The 16994-nt window shown below is 46.9% G+C and overlaps 1 long non-coding RNA gene across 1 annotated transcript in view; it reads right to left on the reverse strand.

Moving 5' to 3' along the window:
* Positions 1 to 16994, reverse strand: part of LOC147107492 (uncharacterized) — a 90041-nt gene that overhangs the window by 60705 nt on the left and 12342 nt on the right. Inside the window, exon 2 of the long non-coding RNA XR_015080920.1 lies at positions 9291 to 9396. This is a non-coding gene — a long non-coding RNA (uncharacterized LOC147107492). The remainder of the gene's footprint in view (positions 1 to 9290; positions 9397 to 16994) is intronic.

The following is a 16994-nucleotide window of genomic DNA, read 5'->3' on the forward strand; positions in this document are numbered from 1 at the left end:
CTTCCCCCTGGCTCTCCTCCAGGCAAGACGTGTCCCCTCCATTGCCATCCCCTGGCGCAGATGATGCTTCCCCCGATGTGCCGCCTTCCTGTTGGTCCTCGTCGTGCTCCTCTTCCGAGGGTCTGGCACTCTCTGCTTCAGGGACCTCCTCCTCACCAGCTGAAAGCAGGAAGGCGCAAGAGTAGCTTTAGAGTGAGGACAGGGCGTCAGCGAGGGAGGCATGAGTGGTGGCATTCAGCGCATTGGTCGGACAGTGGCAAAGGATGTAGATCTGATGCGCTAGGGGAACGAGAGAGGTCCAAACGGTCATGTCCTTACCATTGGGTCGCAGCACAGGGTCGGCATCTCCAATGGCAACAGGGCCAACCACCCGGCCACGCATGAGTCAAGCCACGCTCTCCTCCAGCTCACTGAGCTCCTGGAACTGGGCACGGCCTCCCCCGGTGACATTCTGGCTCTTCAAATTCCGGGCCATCTTGGCCTGCAAGAGAAAGGACGGCCTCTAAGTACATTGTGGTGGCCTGTTGTTGTGTGCACTGCCTCCCATGGTGGAATAGCTTGGCCAGTGTGGTGGCCTGTTGTTGTGTGCACTGCCTCCCATGGTGGAATAGCTTGGCCAGTGTGGTGGCCTGTTGTTGTGTGCACTGCCCCCCATGGTGGAATAGCTTGGCCAGTGTGGTGCCCTGTTGTTGTGTGCACTGCCTCCCATGGTCGAATAGCTTGGCCAGTGTGTTAAGTGCAGAAAGTGCTATTGAGGATCATGCCAGTGCCATAGCTGCGGGAGGAGGGCTGGCCATTAGGCCTTTGAGGTCCCTTTGCCCATAATGTGAGGTGCACATGCAAGGATGAGGAGGACACTGGAAAGGGTACTCACCTTGACCATCCGAGTGAGGTCGTTGTACTTCTTGCGGCATTGGTCACCAGTCCTGGGGACATCGCTGTTGACTGACACCCTGTGGGCGATTTTCCTCCAGGCTCTCCTGTACTGCCTCCTGGGAGCCTTCTTGCCACTGTCCGGGCACAAGATCTCTTTGTACCTTTCCAACCCCCTAACCAGCACCCTCAAAGCATGCTGGGAGAAGCGCTGCGCTCGTTCACGGGCCTTCTCCATGGCTTCAGGCGCTATTTGGGTCCACCAGCAGTGTTCAGGCCTAGCTGCAGGGCTCCACTATCCAGGGCGTGGCTGCAGACAAAGTCGACCCTTCCCCCTTTAAGAGCTGGCCGGCGTCAGGGTGTCTGCTGTCAATCAAAACATGACCGCACCTGCGCTGCGCCCGGCCTCGGCGTTATCAGTCCACACCGCCGGCTTAGCGCCTGAAGATAGGAGTGCAACGCCAGTTTCAGCGCTCGCCCAAACTCTTGGCCAGATCTACTGAATTTCCGCGAAGTGACCTGCAGTTTCCGGCGGGCGCTAACTTTAGCGACCGCCCGACTTTACCGCCCCAAAAGTGGCTATACTGAATTTCTAGGCCTGTGTGTTCTAGTTGTAATTAATAACACACAGACTACAAGATTAAAGTTCAACAGGTCTTTACTGGTTGGAGGTCAGGACTATACTAAATACAATCTTACTACACAGTGCTTATATACCGGTGGTCACCACCGGTATTACATATACAGCAGCCAGAGAAAGTAGTACATCTCTTAAGGTGGAACAGGTTACATACACCACAATCCTCCCTTTTTAGCTTAATAGTCATATCCCCATTTAACATAACATCATAACATATATACATATATAACTTCAGGTACAAACAGTTCAAAGGTTCAGTCTCTCAAGAGGCCTTCTGATTCGGTTTGGATAACGCCTTTCAGTGGTCTCTGATTCTTGTTGCTGAGGTGACTCTTCTTGTTGGTTTCCTATGTATTGGACGTCATCATCAGGTACAGTCCCTGCCGAGGTAGATGCTTCAGGTTCATTAACGTCTTCCACAGTTGTCTCTGTCGCAACCATGGGTTCGACCCTTGCTCTTGATTCTACCAGTTGATCCGCATGACGCCTTATCACATTGTTACCAATATCTACTGTGTACATCAGAGGTCCTTGTCTGGCCCGAATTGTTCCGGACTGCCATTTTTCGTTTCCATAGCCCCTTGCCAACACTGGTTGTCCTACTTCGAAACTTCGAGTGGACTTGTTATTAATATGCCGGAACTGTTTGTTTTCCACTTCCCTCCGCACATTTGGTTTTAACAAGTCCAACCTGGACCGCAACCTCCTGTTATAAAACATCATGGCAGGACTTTGGTTAGTCACTGCATGAGCGGCGTTTCGATACGCCATTAGGAAATTGTCCACCTTGTGCTGTAGCGGAATCTGATCATCGTTCATGGCCTTTATTACCTTTTTGAATGTTTGGACAAATCTCTCGGCCAACCCGTTTGTCGCCGGATGATATGGGGCAGAGGTATAACGTTTCACCCCATTCTTCTTTAAGAATTTTTGGAATTCTTCCGACACGAACTGTGGTCCGTTGTCCGAACAGATCTCTTCTGGCAATCCATTCCTTGTGAATATTGTTCTTAACACCGCAATTGTCTTTTCTGAAGTAGTGGTATTCATCTTGATCACTTCTAGCCATTTGGAATGTGCGTCCACCGCAATTAGGAACATGGAGTCCATGAATGGACCAGCAAAGTCAATATGTACGCGTTGCCATGGGGCTGAAGGCCATTCCCATGGGTGTAGTGGTGCGATCGGAGGTGCATTTTGCACTTTTTGGCACCCAGCGCAGCTTTTCGTCAACTCCTCTATCTGTTGGTAAATACCCGGCCACCATACCTAAGCCCTAGCAAGACGTTTCCTCTTAACTCCCCCCAGATGACCTTCATGCAGTTCTTTTAGAACTCTTTCCCTTAACTTGGGAGGAATAATCACTCTTGTCCCGTACATCAAAGTACCATGGCAGACGGACAGCTGGTCTCGCCTTGCCGAGAATGCCGGTAACAGAGGATCACCACGTGTTGGCCATCCTTTCACTGTCACCTCGTAGACTCTGGACAGTGTCGGGTCGTTCCTGGTTTCTCTTTCAATACTTGCATTGGTGACTGGTAAACACTCGATGATGGTCGAATGAAATAACTCAACAGGGTCAACTTTCGTCGTTTCTTCTTCTTCAGGTAGTGGCAGGCGCGACAGCCCATCAGCATTGCCATGCTGCTTCGTACCTTTGAATTCTATTTGATATTGATGTGCCCCTAGGAAAAGGGACCATCTCTGGAGATGCTGTGCTGTCATCACTGAAACACCCTTCTTAGGGTTAAAAATGGATACCAACGGCTGATGGTCTGTCACAAGTGTGAATTTTTGGCCCTGCAGGTAATGATTAAACTTCTTCACTCCCCATACAAGGCTGAGAGCCTCCCTATCGATCTGCGCATAGTTGCGCTCAGCGGAGGTCAATGATCTGGATGCAAACGCGACTGGCCTTTCCGTGCCATTTGGCAACTTGTGTGAGAGTACTGCCGAAATACCATATGGAGAAGCATCACAAGCCAACCGAATAGGCAGTGTCGGGTTGAAGTGAGCCAACACTTCCTCTGAGGTGATCAATTCTTTGCTTTTGCGAAATGCCTTCTTACAGTTTTCGCTCCATTCCCATGGTACCCCCTTCTGTAAAAGAGCGTTTAGCGGGTGCAGTACCGTGGATAGATTTGGTAGAAATTTATGGTAATAGTTAATCAATCCTAGAAACGACCTCAACTGAGAGACATTATCCGGAGCGGGAGCCTTTACAACTACCTCTATCTTGTCAGGAGACTTATGAAGTGCCTCCCGGTCAATGACATGACCACAGTACGAGATCCGCTTCTGGAAGAACTCACATTTCTGCCAATTAACTCTAAGTCCATACTCTTTCAGTCTGTTGAGCACCAGTTCCAAGTTTGCGAGGTGTTCTTCATCACCATCACCTGTAATCAGAATATCATCCAGGTAACATTGTGTGCCTGGAATTCCCTGTAATACCTGCTCCATGGCCCTCTGCCAAATTGCTGGAGCCGATGCCACTCCAAAAACCAGCCTATTGTACCGGTACAAACCTCGATGCGTGTTGATCGTGAGGTATTGGCGTGACTCTTCTTCAACCTCCATCTGCAAGTACGCCTGCGCCAGGTCTATATTGGTGAAGTGTTTCCCGCCAGACAACGAAGCAAAAATATCCTCAATCCGCGGAAGCGGATACTGCACCATGTGAAGCACCGGATTAACGGTGATTTTGAAATCTCCACAGATACGAACCTTCCCTGGTTCTCCTGGCTTGTTGCTCGAAGGACGTTTCATAACGGGAACAATGGGCGTAGCCCACTCACTCCAATCTAACTTAGACAGTACACCTGAACGTTCTAGCGCTTCCAGTTCCGTTTCTACAGTAGGTCGTATTGCATAGGGTACCGGTCTGGCTTTAAAAAATTTTGGGTGTGCATGTTCATCAATCTTGATGTTTGCCGTAATTCCTCTGTGTTCCCAATCCCTGCTGGAACACCTCTTTAGCATCATCCAATATTCTGGACAATCGTTTAGGTTTGACATCTGTTTCCCCGGAAACTACCGTTAGTGCCTTCAAGGAGTGCCAGTCCATATTCATTTTCCTAATCCACTCCCGTCCCAGTAGTGGTGGACCTCCTTCAGGTAGCACATATAAGTCCATTACTTGGCTTTCTTCGCCCTTGTGGACCACTTTTACCTCTATCTTTCCGATGGGGTACACTCTTTGCCCCGTGTATGTTTTCAATATAATCTCCATATCCCGTAGGGGAATATGTTGGAATAACCTTTTGTAATCACCTTTTGTAATCTTTCTTCTTCATGACCGTCAATGCCGATCCAGTGTCCAATTCCATCTTTACTTGGACTCCTGCTATCTGAAGGGTGACCCAAATTGTCTGGAGATCTGCATCCTTACCAACATTGTGTACTCTTAAGCTACCCAGTTCATTACTGCTAGCGTCTGAATCTGACTTCTGTTCGGTTGAACTGTTCTTTGTCACCTTGTGTACCTTTATGTATTTTCCTTGCGGTGACTTTTTGTTGCTGGTCTTCTTTCCTGACCGGCATACTTTAGCTATGTGGCCAAGCCTGCCACACGTTCTGCATTCTTGGTTTTTAAACCAACACTGGTTCTGATCGTGCGCTGTCTTTCCGCAACGATAACATTTTACAGTACTCAAACCCAATTTATTTGTACTGAGTTCCGGTGACCGTAGCTGCATTACTGCCGTGCCTCTCGCTGCGGCTTCATGTGCTGCTGCCATAGTGACCGCTTTCTCAAGCGTCAGCTCATTCTCCTCGAGCAATCGCTTTTGTGTATCTTCTTTTAATAAACCACACACAAATTTATCTCGTAGCGCCTGTCAGTCTCGTTCCGAATTGACAGTACTTTGCTAGCTTACGCAATTCCATTAAATATTCAGCATTGCTTTCATCCTTCAGCTGCCTTCTGCTGTAAAATTTAAATCGTTCCGCTAGCATCAGCGGCGTGGGGTTTAGGTGATTTTTCAGGACAGTAACAATCTCCTCGAACGTCTTATCCGCCGGTTCATCTGGTGATAAAAGGTGTTTCAATTGCCCGTATGTCTTCGCACCCATTAAGTTTAATAATGTTAGTGCTTTCTCTTCATCTGGGATTTTATTTGCTTTACAATAATTTTGTATGCGTTCTACATACATAGCCCAATCTTCGATGTCGCTATCAAAGGTATTAATGTTCCCATGTTTAGTCATCGTTGCAATTTAATTTATTTTTATTTTTATCCAAGATGGCAGCTTCCGCGCTCGTGTCTTCGTCCTCCGCCTACAAAATGGCGGTTTTCCCGCGCTTGGCGGTCTTCACCCTTCCCCCGACGCTGTCTCCGCTTCACCGTGGCTCTTGCGCCTTCAGTTGCCCCCAGACGCTGCGCCTTTTTAGCCCGAATGCGGCCCGGCCCTTATCACCAGCCGCGATTGATGTCCCCGCGCTGCGCCTTTCGGCCCGAATGTGGCCCGGCCCTTATCTCCGGTCGCGATCGATCTCACCACCCTTATTCCTCCATCTTCCCTCCCCGTCTGTACAGCCAACGCGGCCGACTTTCTGGTCGCGTCGCTGCCCGGCTTACCCACTACCGAGGTAGAAAGAAGATAGCTGACAGCCGCTGATGGAGGCTTCGAGTTCAAGATGTCTTCTGCACACTGGTTTCTCGATGTCTGCCGCGCGACGTGTCTTCCAGCAGGGCGATGAGGGTGGAAGCCTCTCTTCGACGTCCGTTCTGTGGACGAAGCCGCCGTGGATATAACTGCCGCAGGGTAAGAATCTGACTCGTCGCCACTGTAAAGTCTGTGTGTTCTAGTTGTAATTAATAACACACAGACTACAAGATTAAAGTTCAACAGGTCTTTACTGGTTGGAGGTCAGGACTATACTAAATACAATCTTACTACACAGTGCTTATATACCGGTGGTCACCACCGGTATTATGTATACAACAGCCAGAGAAAGTAGTACATCTCTTAAGGTGGAACAGGCTTAAGTTCTCTTAAGGTGGAACAGGTTACATACACCACAGCAGTCCTTTTAATTCAGTCACAATACTTAAGGGCCTAGATATTCTGCTCAAGTTATGTCAACTTCCATGCATAATTTAAGCAGATTTAGGCAGGAAAATCTATGGAATGCGCTCTGCCAGTCCCTTGCTCTCACCCACAATTTCAAAGGTTTCCTGCTGTATATGGATGAGCCTGCTGTAATGGTATGTAAACAATAAAACTATGTCACACAATATATACTGCCATTTGTGCCATAGTACTGCTATAGATGCCTGTTCGACCCTGGTGTCCAGTGTGGCTATGGATGTTGGAGGAGCCGTTTAAGTTTTAAAAGGGCCTAAAAGCCTAGTCTTATGCATTTTTTTTAATATTCACATTTTCAAAACTTTAGCGCATAGCACAGTGTGTCAGCTGCACTATGCTTTCCTTTTCAACAGCCACTCACTAACTCTCCCCTCTCTTTATACAGGACAAGACAGCGCATAATGCAAGGGAGAGGAGCAAATCCAGGACAGGAGTACCCAGTATCATAGCCGTCACTCAAGCAGAGCACAAAGCCCTGGGGGTTGGTGGCTCAGGCAAAGCCATGAGCATGGGGGAAGGCAAGGCTGGTGGTTTATCTCCTGTAGTAGCAGGAGATATAGCAATGTGAAGATCAGTTTTGGTATTTGGGCGGATACTCTTGATTGTATGGTGGAAGAACTGAGACTGATGATAGATGTGACTAAAGAAAGACTTACATTTATATAGCGCCTTTCACGACCACCGAACATCTCAAAGCGCTTCACAGCCAATGAAGCACTTTTGAAGTGTAGTCACTGTTGTAATGTGGGAAACGCGGCAGCCAATTTGCGCGCAGCAAGCTCCCACAAACAGCAATGTGATAATGACCAGATGAACTGTTTTTGTTATGTTAATTGAGGGATAAAGATTGGCTAGGACACCAGGGATAACGCCCCTACTCTTCTTCAAAATAGTGCCATGGGATCTATTACGCCCGCCTGAGAGAGCAGACGGGCCCTCAGTTTAACGTCTCATCCGAAAGACAGCACCTCCGACAGTGCAGCACTCCCTCTGCACTGTACTGGAGTGTCAGCCTAGATTTATGTGCTCAAGTCCCTGGAGTGGGACTTGAACCCACAACCTTCTGACTCAGAGGTGAGTGTGCTACCAACTGAGCCACAGCTGACACTATTAATGCAGGGGAGCATGAGTTGTTTCGTTGACGTTCTCAATAAGTGAGCTGCTGCTGAAGAACTATGGTTGTTAACTCTCCCACTTTCTTGCCATCCTCTATATCATCAGTGTCATCTCTCTCATCATGCTGAATGTCCACCTTGACTGATGCACTGTAAAAATTTGGAAGACTGTTTGTACTTACAGCAGATCCAAATGCAATGACAGTGACGCATCATTATGCCTTAATTTAAAATTTAACGTCAGAAAGTGGGTGGGCACTTCCTGTGCCTGACTTCATTTCAGATGACCACCAAAATTTGGGCGGGGATCCAGGACAACTGGTGGCTCTTAGAGGAGGCCACTGAGAGCACACGCAGGTTCATTCCGGGGCGTGGGGGTGAGAACCTGGCATCACCACCCAACCCCCCCACCCAGCCCCGCTCAAAATGGCAGTGCAGACTTTCCACAATATTAAGGCAAGGCAGAGAGGTGTCCTAGATGTGCCCTTAATGGCATGGATGGCACCCTATTCAACTGTTTAGTATGCACATGAATTATGCCAGACCAAAGAAGTGACAAAGATAGCTGGAAAAGATGTTGAAAGAGGAAAATCGTCAAGAAAGTTGTGTCCAACCTATCACCATTGGCAACTTTAATGTCCAACAAGCACATGGGTGATTCTGCGATTCCATACTCCCTGTGTGCTTGGTTCACGATTGAAAGAGTGGGATTACAAAATTACCCCTTATATTTGCCCAGTGATAGAACATTCTAGAATGTTTGACAAGCTGAAGAGGAAAAGAAAATCTCTTGCTTTCTGCAGTCCAAAGCAACACAGTCCAGTGGAAAGAATGAGCAAAATCTCCTTTATTCCAGAGACCATCTCCTGCAGCATCAAATACAAAGGCCTAGAATTCTTGGTGTTCAGCTCTGCCACTTCAGAGAGGGACTTCAGCCCACGAGTCTTCCCTGGCCCCGAGCCCAGCTGAAATTCCAGGGTCACTTACATAGAGTGGGGACAGGCATCCAGCCAATTCCAGCATTCTCTGGGCATCTGCTCCACGGGGTCCCAGAGATTGCTCAGCAGTGCCTTGCTACTTTGTCAAGGTGGGTGGGCCATTCCATCTTAAGGTTGGTAAATTCTTTAGTATGAATTCTCAATTATAAAGCTGCCATTGTAGCTCCTACTTCTGCCATGACCTTATTCTGGCATTTGCATTGGGAGATCTAGAGATTTCATCACACCAGTCCCGCCTCTTCTTCTGACATCAGCACGATGGGGAGGGCAGGTGCAAGAATCACCGTTCCCTCCTTCTGGTAGAGTTTCCCTTCCATTTAAAAAAAAAAGGATCCAGTAGAACTGAGTCCAATCCCAATTTCTGGTTTCTGTGCCTGGCTTACACTGCAGAATCACCCTCCCATGCCTAGGAATTGTGGGGCTCATGTGTCTCAGCGGCTATTTGTCCCATACAAAAGCATGACTGGAGCAGCACAGCAGAGACGTTAATATTTTAATACATCCTTATTTATGGCAGGAAGGTAAGATGGGTTACAGCTGCAAGTCAATACTCTTCATTGAAGCTTCACTCACCTGCTGTGTGTCAACGTTTTCTCCCCGATAGTAGCCTGTGGAGTGCCATTCCCTGTGTGCAGGAGTTCAAACGATAGTTTAACCATCACTTGCTGGATAAAGGCTGCTGGAAGATAAATTAGACTATGAAAGATTTCTGACTCACCAGTTGACACCAGAGTGAAATTGATCCAAATCATCCTGTACTCCCAACATCTACCAAGGCCAAAACTTGAGAGAGCTGACCTTGTTATAATTGCCTTTGGGGCCTTCCTTAATTTACGCAACAAACGCATATTAAACTTTATCTTAAAAGCATAATTGTAGCATGATTTAGGTTTAAAGGGTATAGAATGCATGGGCTATTACTGCAAGATTCAAACGGTTAAAAACTACATTTATGTAGGACATAGATTACTGATTAGTAGCTTTGCAGTCTAGTGATGGTTTATGATGTATTTTCTGGCCAGTTAATAAAAGCTATCTTTTTTCACTGTCACAAGGGCCCAATCCTTTACAGTCCTAATACTCCCCTAAACCCACAAATAGCCAACAAACCCTTCATCAGTCACCAGCAATCAATAATTGGTGAAATTATCCATCATTCATTGATGCAGAATAATTAGTATGTTCAGAATAATCACCGCTCAATTGAAGCACATTGCCAGATGCTATGACTGCTGCTGTACATAACAATAGTTTTTCACAATAAGGAACCCACAGAGATGAACAAACTGGGCTTGTTCTGGACATTTGGTTTAGTCTGATGTTGGGTAATTCAGACTTCCCTGAACTACTAAGCCATTGATATTAGAAGATAACTGTGGTGTATGTAACCTGTTCCACCTTAAGAGAACTACCTTAAGAGATGTACTACTTTCTCTTGGCTGCTGTATACTGTAATACCGGTGGTGACCACACCGGTATATAAACGTTGTGTAGGGATTTGCTGGGCAGTTCAGCCCTGACCTCCGAATAGTAAAGACCTGTTAGTTATTCTTGTGGTCTGGGTCCAGTGATTTATAATAAGCATAACTGGGACACACAGACTTAACAGTGGCGACGAGTCCGATCTTACCCTGCGGCAGTTTTACATCCAAGGCAGCTTCGTCCTCAGAACAGGCGTCGAGAAGAGGCATCCGCCCTCACCATCCTGCTGAGCACCATCGCACGGGAGGCATCGAGAACCCGGGTTAAAAAGAAAAATTCTGACCACAAAGCCTCCATCAGCGACAGGCAGTGATCATCCCTTCTACCACGGTGGTGGGTAAGCCGATCAGCGACACGAGCAGAAAGTCGGCCGTGTTGACTGTGGAGTGGGGGAGGGAAAACGGAGGAAAAAGGGCGGAGAACTCGACCACGGCCGGTGAAAAGGGCCGGGCTGCAATCGAGGCTGAGAGGCGCAGCGACTGGGGCAGCTTAAGGCACAAGAGCCACGGAGAACTCAAACGCAGCCGGTGTAAAGGACCGGGCTGCATGCGGGGCTGAGAGGCGCAACAGCAGGGGAAGCGTGAATGCCCACGGGAACCGCGGGGGAGTAAAAGCAGCGTCGGGGAATTGAGAACCGCTGGGGAGGCGAGAACGGCAGCAGCACGGCAATCGCCATTGCAGCCAGCGGGGGAAGAAGGCAAGTGCGGGAAGCTGCCATTTTAGTAGGCGGGGGAAGAAGACAAGCGCGGGTAGCCGCCATTTTGAGAAAAAGAAAAATTTAAAAACTTGCAAGGATGCCTAAACATGGGAACATTAATACCTTTGGTAGCGATATCGAAGATTGGACCACATATGTAGAACGCATGGAAGTTTATTGTAAAGCAAATAAGGTACCAGATGATGAGAAAGCACTAACCTTATTAAGCTCAATGGGTGCGAAGACATACGGGCTATTGAAGCACCTTCTATCACCAGATAAACCGGCGGATCAGACTTTCGCGAATATTGTTACTGTCCTGAAAAATCATTTAAACCCCACGCCGCTGATGATAGCGGAACGATTTAAATTTTACAGAAGAACGCAGCTGAAAGACGAAAGCAACGCTGAATTTTTAATTGAACTGCGTAAGCTATCAAAGTACTGTCAGTTTGGAACAGGACTAGCAGATGCGCTGAGAGATAAATTTGTGTGTGGATTGTTAAAAGAAGGAACACAAAAGCGACTGCTTGAGGAGAATGATCTTACGCTTGATAAAGCTGTCACTATTGCAGCATCGCACGAAGCCACAGCGAGAGGCACTGCGGAAATGCAGCTATGGTCACCGGAACTCAGCACCAATCAAATGGTCTTGGGTACAGTAAAATGTTATCGTTGTGGAAAGACAACGCACGATCAGAACCAGTGCTGGTTCAAAAAATCAGGAATGCAGAAAATGTGGCAGGCTTGGTCACATAGCTAAAGTATGCCGGTCAGGAAAGAAGACCAGCAACAAAAAGTCACCGCAGGAAAAGTACAGAAAGGTACACAAGGTGACAGAGAACAGTTCGAACGAACAGAAGTCAAATTCAGACTCCAGCAGTAATGAACTGGGTAGTCTAAGAGTACACAATGTTGGTAATGAAGCAGACCTCCAAACAATCTGGGTCACACTTCAGATAGCAGGAGTCCAAGTGAAGATGGAATTGGACACTGGATTGGCATTGACGGTCATGAATAAGCAAGATTACAAAAGGTTATTCCCACATATTCCCCTATGGGATACGGAGATTGTATTGAAAACATACACGGGGAAAAGAGTATACCCCATCGGGAAGATAGAGGTAAAGGTGGTCCACAAGGGCAAAGAAAGCCGAGGAATGGACTTATATGTGCTACCTGAGGGAGGTCCACCACTACTGGGATGGGAGTGGATTAGGAAAATAAATATGGACTGGCATTCCTTAAAAGCACTAACGGTAGATTCCGGTAAAAAAGATGTCAAACCTAAACGATTGTCCAGAATATTGGACGATGCTAAAGAGGTGTTCCAACAGGAACTGGGAACACAGAGGAATTACGGCAAACATCAAGGTTGAAGAACATGCAAACCCGAAATTTTTCAAAGCCAGACCGATACCTTATGCGATACGACCTGCTGTGGAAGCTGAGCTGGAAGGGCTAGAACATTCAGGAGTACTGTCTAAGGTAGATTGGAGTGAGTGGGCCACGCCCATTGTCCCCGTCATGAAGCATTCATCGAGCAACAAGCCGGGGGAACCGGGGAAGGTTCGCATCTGTGGAGATTTCAAGATCACTGTTAATCCGGTGCTTCACATGGTGCAGTATCTGCTTCCGCGGATTGAGGATATCTTCGCTTCGTTGTCTGGCGGGAAACACTTCAAGATAGACCTGGCACAGGCGTACTTACAGATGGAAGTTGAGGAAGAGTCACGCCAGTATCTCACGATCAACACGCATAGAGGCTTGTACCGATATAATAGACTGGTTTTTGGAGTGGCACCGGCTCCAGCAATTTGGCAGAGGGCCATGGAGCAGGTATTACAGGGAATTCCAGGCACACAATGTTACCTGGACGATATTCTGATTACAGGAGATGATGACGAGGAACACCTTGCAAATTTGGAACTGGTGCTCACCAGATTGAAAGAATATGGACCGCCAGAAATGTGAGTTCTTTCAGAAGCGGATCTCGTACTGTGGTCATGTCATTGACCAGGAGGGGCTTCATAAGTCTCCTGACAAGATCGAAGCTGTTGTGAAGGCTCCCGCTCCGGATAATGTATCCCAGTTGAGGTCGTTCCTAGGGTTGATTAACTATTACCATAAGTTTCTGCCAAATTTATCCACGGTGCTGCACCTGCTGAACGCTCTTTTGCAGAAGGGAGTACCATGGAAGTGGAGCGAGGACTGTAAGAGGGCCTTTCGCAAAAGCAAGGCATTGATCACCTCAGAGGAAGTGTTGGCTCACTTCAACCCAACGCTGCCTATTCGTTTGGCTTGTGATGCTTCTCCATATGGTATTTCGGCAGTACTCTCACACAAGTTGCCAAATGGCCTGGAGAGGCCAGTTGCGTTCGCATCCAGATCATTGACCTCCGCTGAGCGCAACTATGCTCAGATAGATAGGGAGGCTCTCAGCCTTGTGTGGGGAGTAAAGAAGTTTAATCATTACCTGCAGGGCCAAAAGTTTACGCTTTTGACAGACCACCAGCCGTTGGTATCCATTTTTAACCCTAAGAAGGGTGTTTCGGTGATGACAGCACAGAGACTCCAGAGATGGTCCCTTTTCCTAGGGGCACATCAATATCAGATCGAATTCAAAGGTACAAAGCAGCATGGTAATGCTGATGGGCTGTCGCGCCTGCCACTACCTACAGAGGAGGAGGCACCGACGGTTGACCCTGTTGAGTTATTTCACTCGACCATCATCGAATGTTTACCAGTCACCAATGCAAGTATTGAAAGAGAAACCAGGAACGACCCGACACTGTCCTGGGTCTACAAAGTGACAGTGAAGGGATGGCCAGCACATGGTGATCCACTGTTACCGGCATTCTCAGCAAGACGAGAACAGCTGTCCGTCGGTCAAGGAACATTGATGTATGGAACAAGGGTGATTATTCCTCCTAAGTTAAGAGAGAGAGTTCTAAAGGAACTGCATGAAGGTCATCTGGGGGGAGTCAAGATGAAAAGCCTTGCTAGGGCTTATGTGTGGTGGCCGGGTATCGACCAACAGATAGAGGATCTGACGAAAAGCTGCTCAGGGTGCCAAAAAGTGCAAAATGCACCTCCGATTGCACCGCTGCATCCATGGGAATGGCCTTCAACCCCATGGCAACGTGTACATATTGACTTTGCTGGTCCATTCATGGACTCCATGTTTTTAATTGCGGTGGATGCACATTCTAAATGGCCAGAAGTGATTAAGATGACTACCACTACCTCGGAAAAGATGATCGCGGTGCTAAGAACGATATTTGCAAGAAATGGATTGCCAGAACAAATATGTTCAGACAACGGACCGCAGTTCGTGTCAGAAGAATTCCAGAAATTCATGAAGAAGAATGGGGTGAAACATTATACCTCTGCCCCATATCATCCGGCTACAAACGGGTTGGCCGAGAGATTTGTACAAACGTTCAAAAAAAGCAATAAAGGCCATGAGCGAAGATCAGATCCCACTACAACACAAGGTGGACAAATTCCTACTGGCATATTGAAACGCCACTCATGCAGTGACAAACCAAAGTCCTGCCATGATGTTCTATAACAGGAGGTTGCGGTCCAGGTTGGACTTGTTAAAACCAAATGTGCGGAGGGAAGTTGAAAACAAACAGTTCCAGCATATAAATAACAAGACCACTCAGAGTTTTGAAATAGGACAACCAGTGTTAGCCCGGGACTATAAAAATGAGAAATGGCAATCTGGAACAATTCGGGCCAGACAAGGACCCCTAATGTACACAGTAGATATTGGTGAAAATGTAATACGGCGTCATGCTGACCAACTGGTAGAATTGAGAACAAGGGTCAAACCCAGGGTTACGGCAGAGACAACCGTGGAAGAATTTAGTGAGCCTGAAGCATCTACCTCAGAAGTGAATGTACCTGAGGATGATGTCCGATCCATAAAAGATCAACTAGATGAGTCACCCCAGCAACGAGAATCAGAGACCCCTGAAAGGCGTTATCCAACTCGAATCAGGAGGCCTCCTCAGAGACTGAATCTTTGAACTGTTTTGCATGAAGTTGTATATATATATATCTATATGTTGTTATGTTATGTTAAATGGGGATATACACTGTTAAGCTAAAAAGGGAGGATTGTGGTGTATGTAACCTGTTCCACCTTAAGAGAACTACCTTAAGAGATGTACTACTTTCTCTTGGCTGCTGTATACTGTAATACCGGTGGTGACCACACCGGTATATAAGTGTTGTGTAGGGATTTGCTGGGCAGTTCAGCCCTGACCTCCGAATAGTAAAGACCTGTTAAAGTTATTCTTGTGGTCTGTGTCCAGTGATTTATAATAAGCATAACTGGGACACACAGACTTAACAATAACTGTGTTGGGTTAGGACAGTTAGTAAAAGCTAAAGTGTGCGTGTGAGAGAGAGAAAGCAGAAACCGTAGTAGCAACAGTGTGGTTAATGATAAATCAACAACACAGACATTGTTGATTTTAAGTCTGAGCAGGTGCGGGGGGGGGGAAACAGGGCACAGGTTGGGCTAATTTTGAGGTGTGGGGTAATTTAGCTCCCAGACCATATCTACATACTGCAGATCAGCTACCCACCTGAAACAGGCAGAAAGAGATGTCAAAGACGTGTGCCAGCATGTCTAACCCCTTCATTTTGGCTTTTGCTGGGCCTGATTGCCTTGCAGCTTTCTGTTTCAAAAACCTAACTGACTGCCTGTGTTGCTGTCTCTGGCCTAGAAATTCAGGTGCATCCATCTTTGGATGAAGAGAAAAAGATTGGTGAAGTCAAGCATAGGTACCTTGCAGTCAGAATCAGGGGAATTTATAATAGGGAACAAAGAAATGGCTGAACAATTAAATACATACTTTGGCTCTGTCTTCACAAAGGAGGACACAAATAACCTCTCGGAGATGTCGGGGAACATAGGGTCTAATGAGAGGGAGGAATTGAATGAAATCAGTATTTGTAGGGAAATAGTGTTAGGGAAATTGATGGGATTGAATGCCGATAAATCCCCAGGGCTTGATAATCTACATCCTAGGGTACATAAGGAAGTGGCCCTAGAAATAGTAGATGCATTGCTGGTCATCTTCCAAAATTCTATAGACTCTGAAACAGTTCCCATGGATTGTAGGATAGCTAATGTAACCCCACTATTTAAAAAAGGTGGTAGAAAGAAAATGGGGAATTACAGACTGGTAAGTCTGATATCAGTAGTGGGGAAAATGCTAGAGTCCATTATAAAAGATGTAATAGCAGAGCACTTGGAAAACAGTGGCAGGATCGGACAATGTCAACATGGATTTACAAAAGGTAAATCACGCTTGACTAATCTACTGGAATTTTTTGAGGATGTAACTGGTAGAATAGATAAGGGAGAACCAGTGGATGTGGTGTATTTGGACTTTCAGAAGGCTTTCGATAAGGTCCCGCATAAGAGATTAGTGTGCAAAGTTAAAGCACATGGGATTGGGGGTAAGGTACTCTCTTGGATAGAGAACTGGTTGGCAGACAGGAAGCAAAGAGTTGGAATAAATGGGTCTTCTTCCGAGTGGCAGGCAGTGACTAGTGGGGTACAGCATGGATCAGTGCTAGGACCCCAGCTATTCACAATACAGGAAACTTTCTGACATCTGGCACTGACGGGACCGAGCTGGTGCCGTAACATCAAAAGTGCCGGACATACTAGAGTTAATGTTTAAGCATACAGAACTGAGAAGCTCCGTGTGAACCAACGAACCCTGTTGCTTAGCAACAGCTTCAAAACAGTCAGCTGCAGCTGCAAGCGTCTGTAGCTGAACCTGTTGCTATAGCTACAGACCTTGCAGTGCTTGACTGGGGAAAAAAAAAGCAACGAGAACTAAAAAAACATAGAAAATGGCTCCTGATTTTTGCCGTTAGATCGAGTATTCCGGACATATAACCTCCGGATAAAGCAATGTTTCCTGTATATATATATATATATATATATATAAATGATCTAGACGAGGGAACTAGATGTAATATCTCCAAGTTTGCATACGACACAAAGCTGGGTGGGCGTGTGTGCTGTGAGGAAGATACAGACAAACTCCTGTATGATTTGGACAGGT

This window comes from Somniosus microcephalus, chromosome 14 (genome assembly GCF_052327205.1).
Source record: "Somniosus microcephalus isolate GS21.2 chromosome 14, FLI_Smic_1.0, whole genome shotgun sequence".
Classification (NCBI taxonomy): Eukaryota; Metazoa; Chordata; class Chondrichthyes; order Squaliformes; family Somniosidae; genus Somniosus; species Somniosus microcephalus.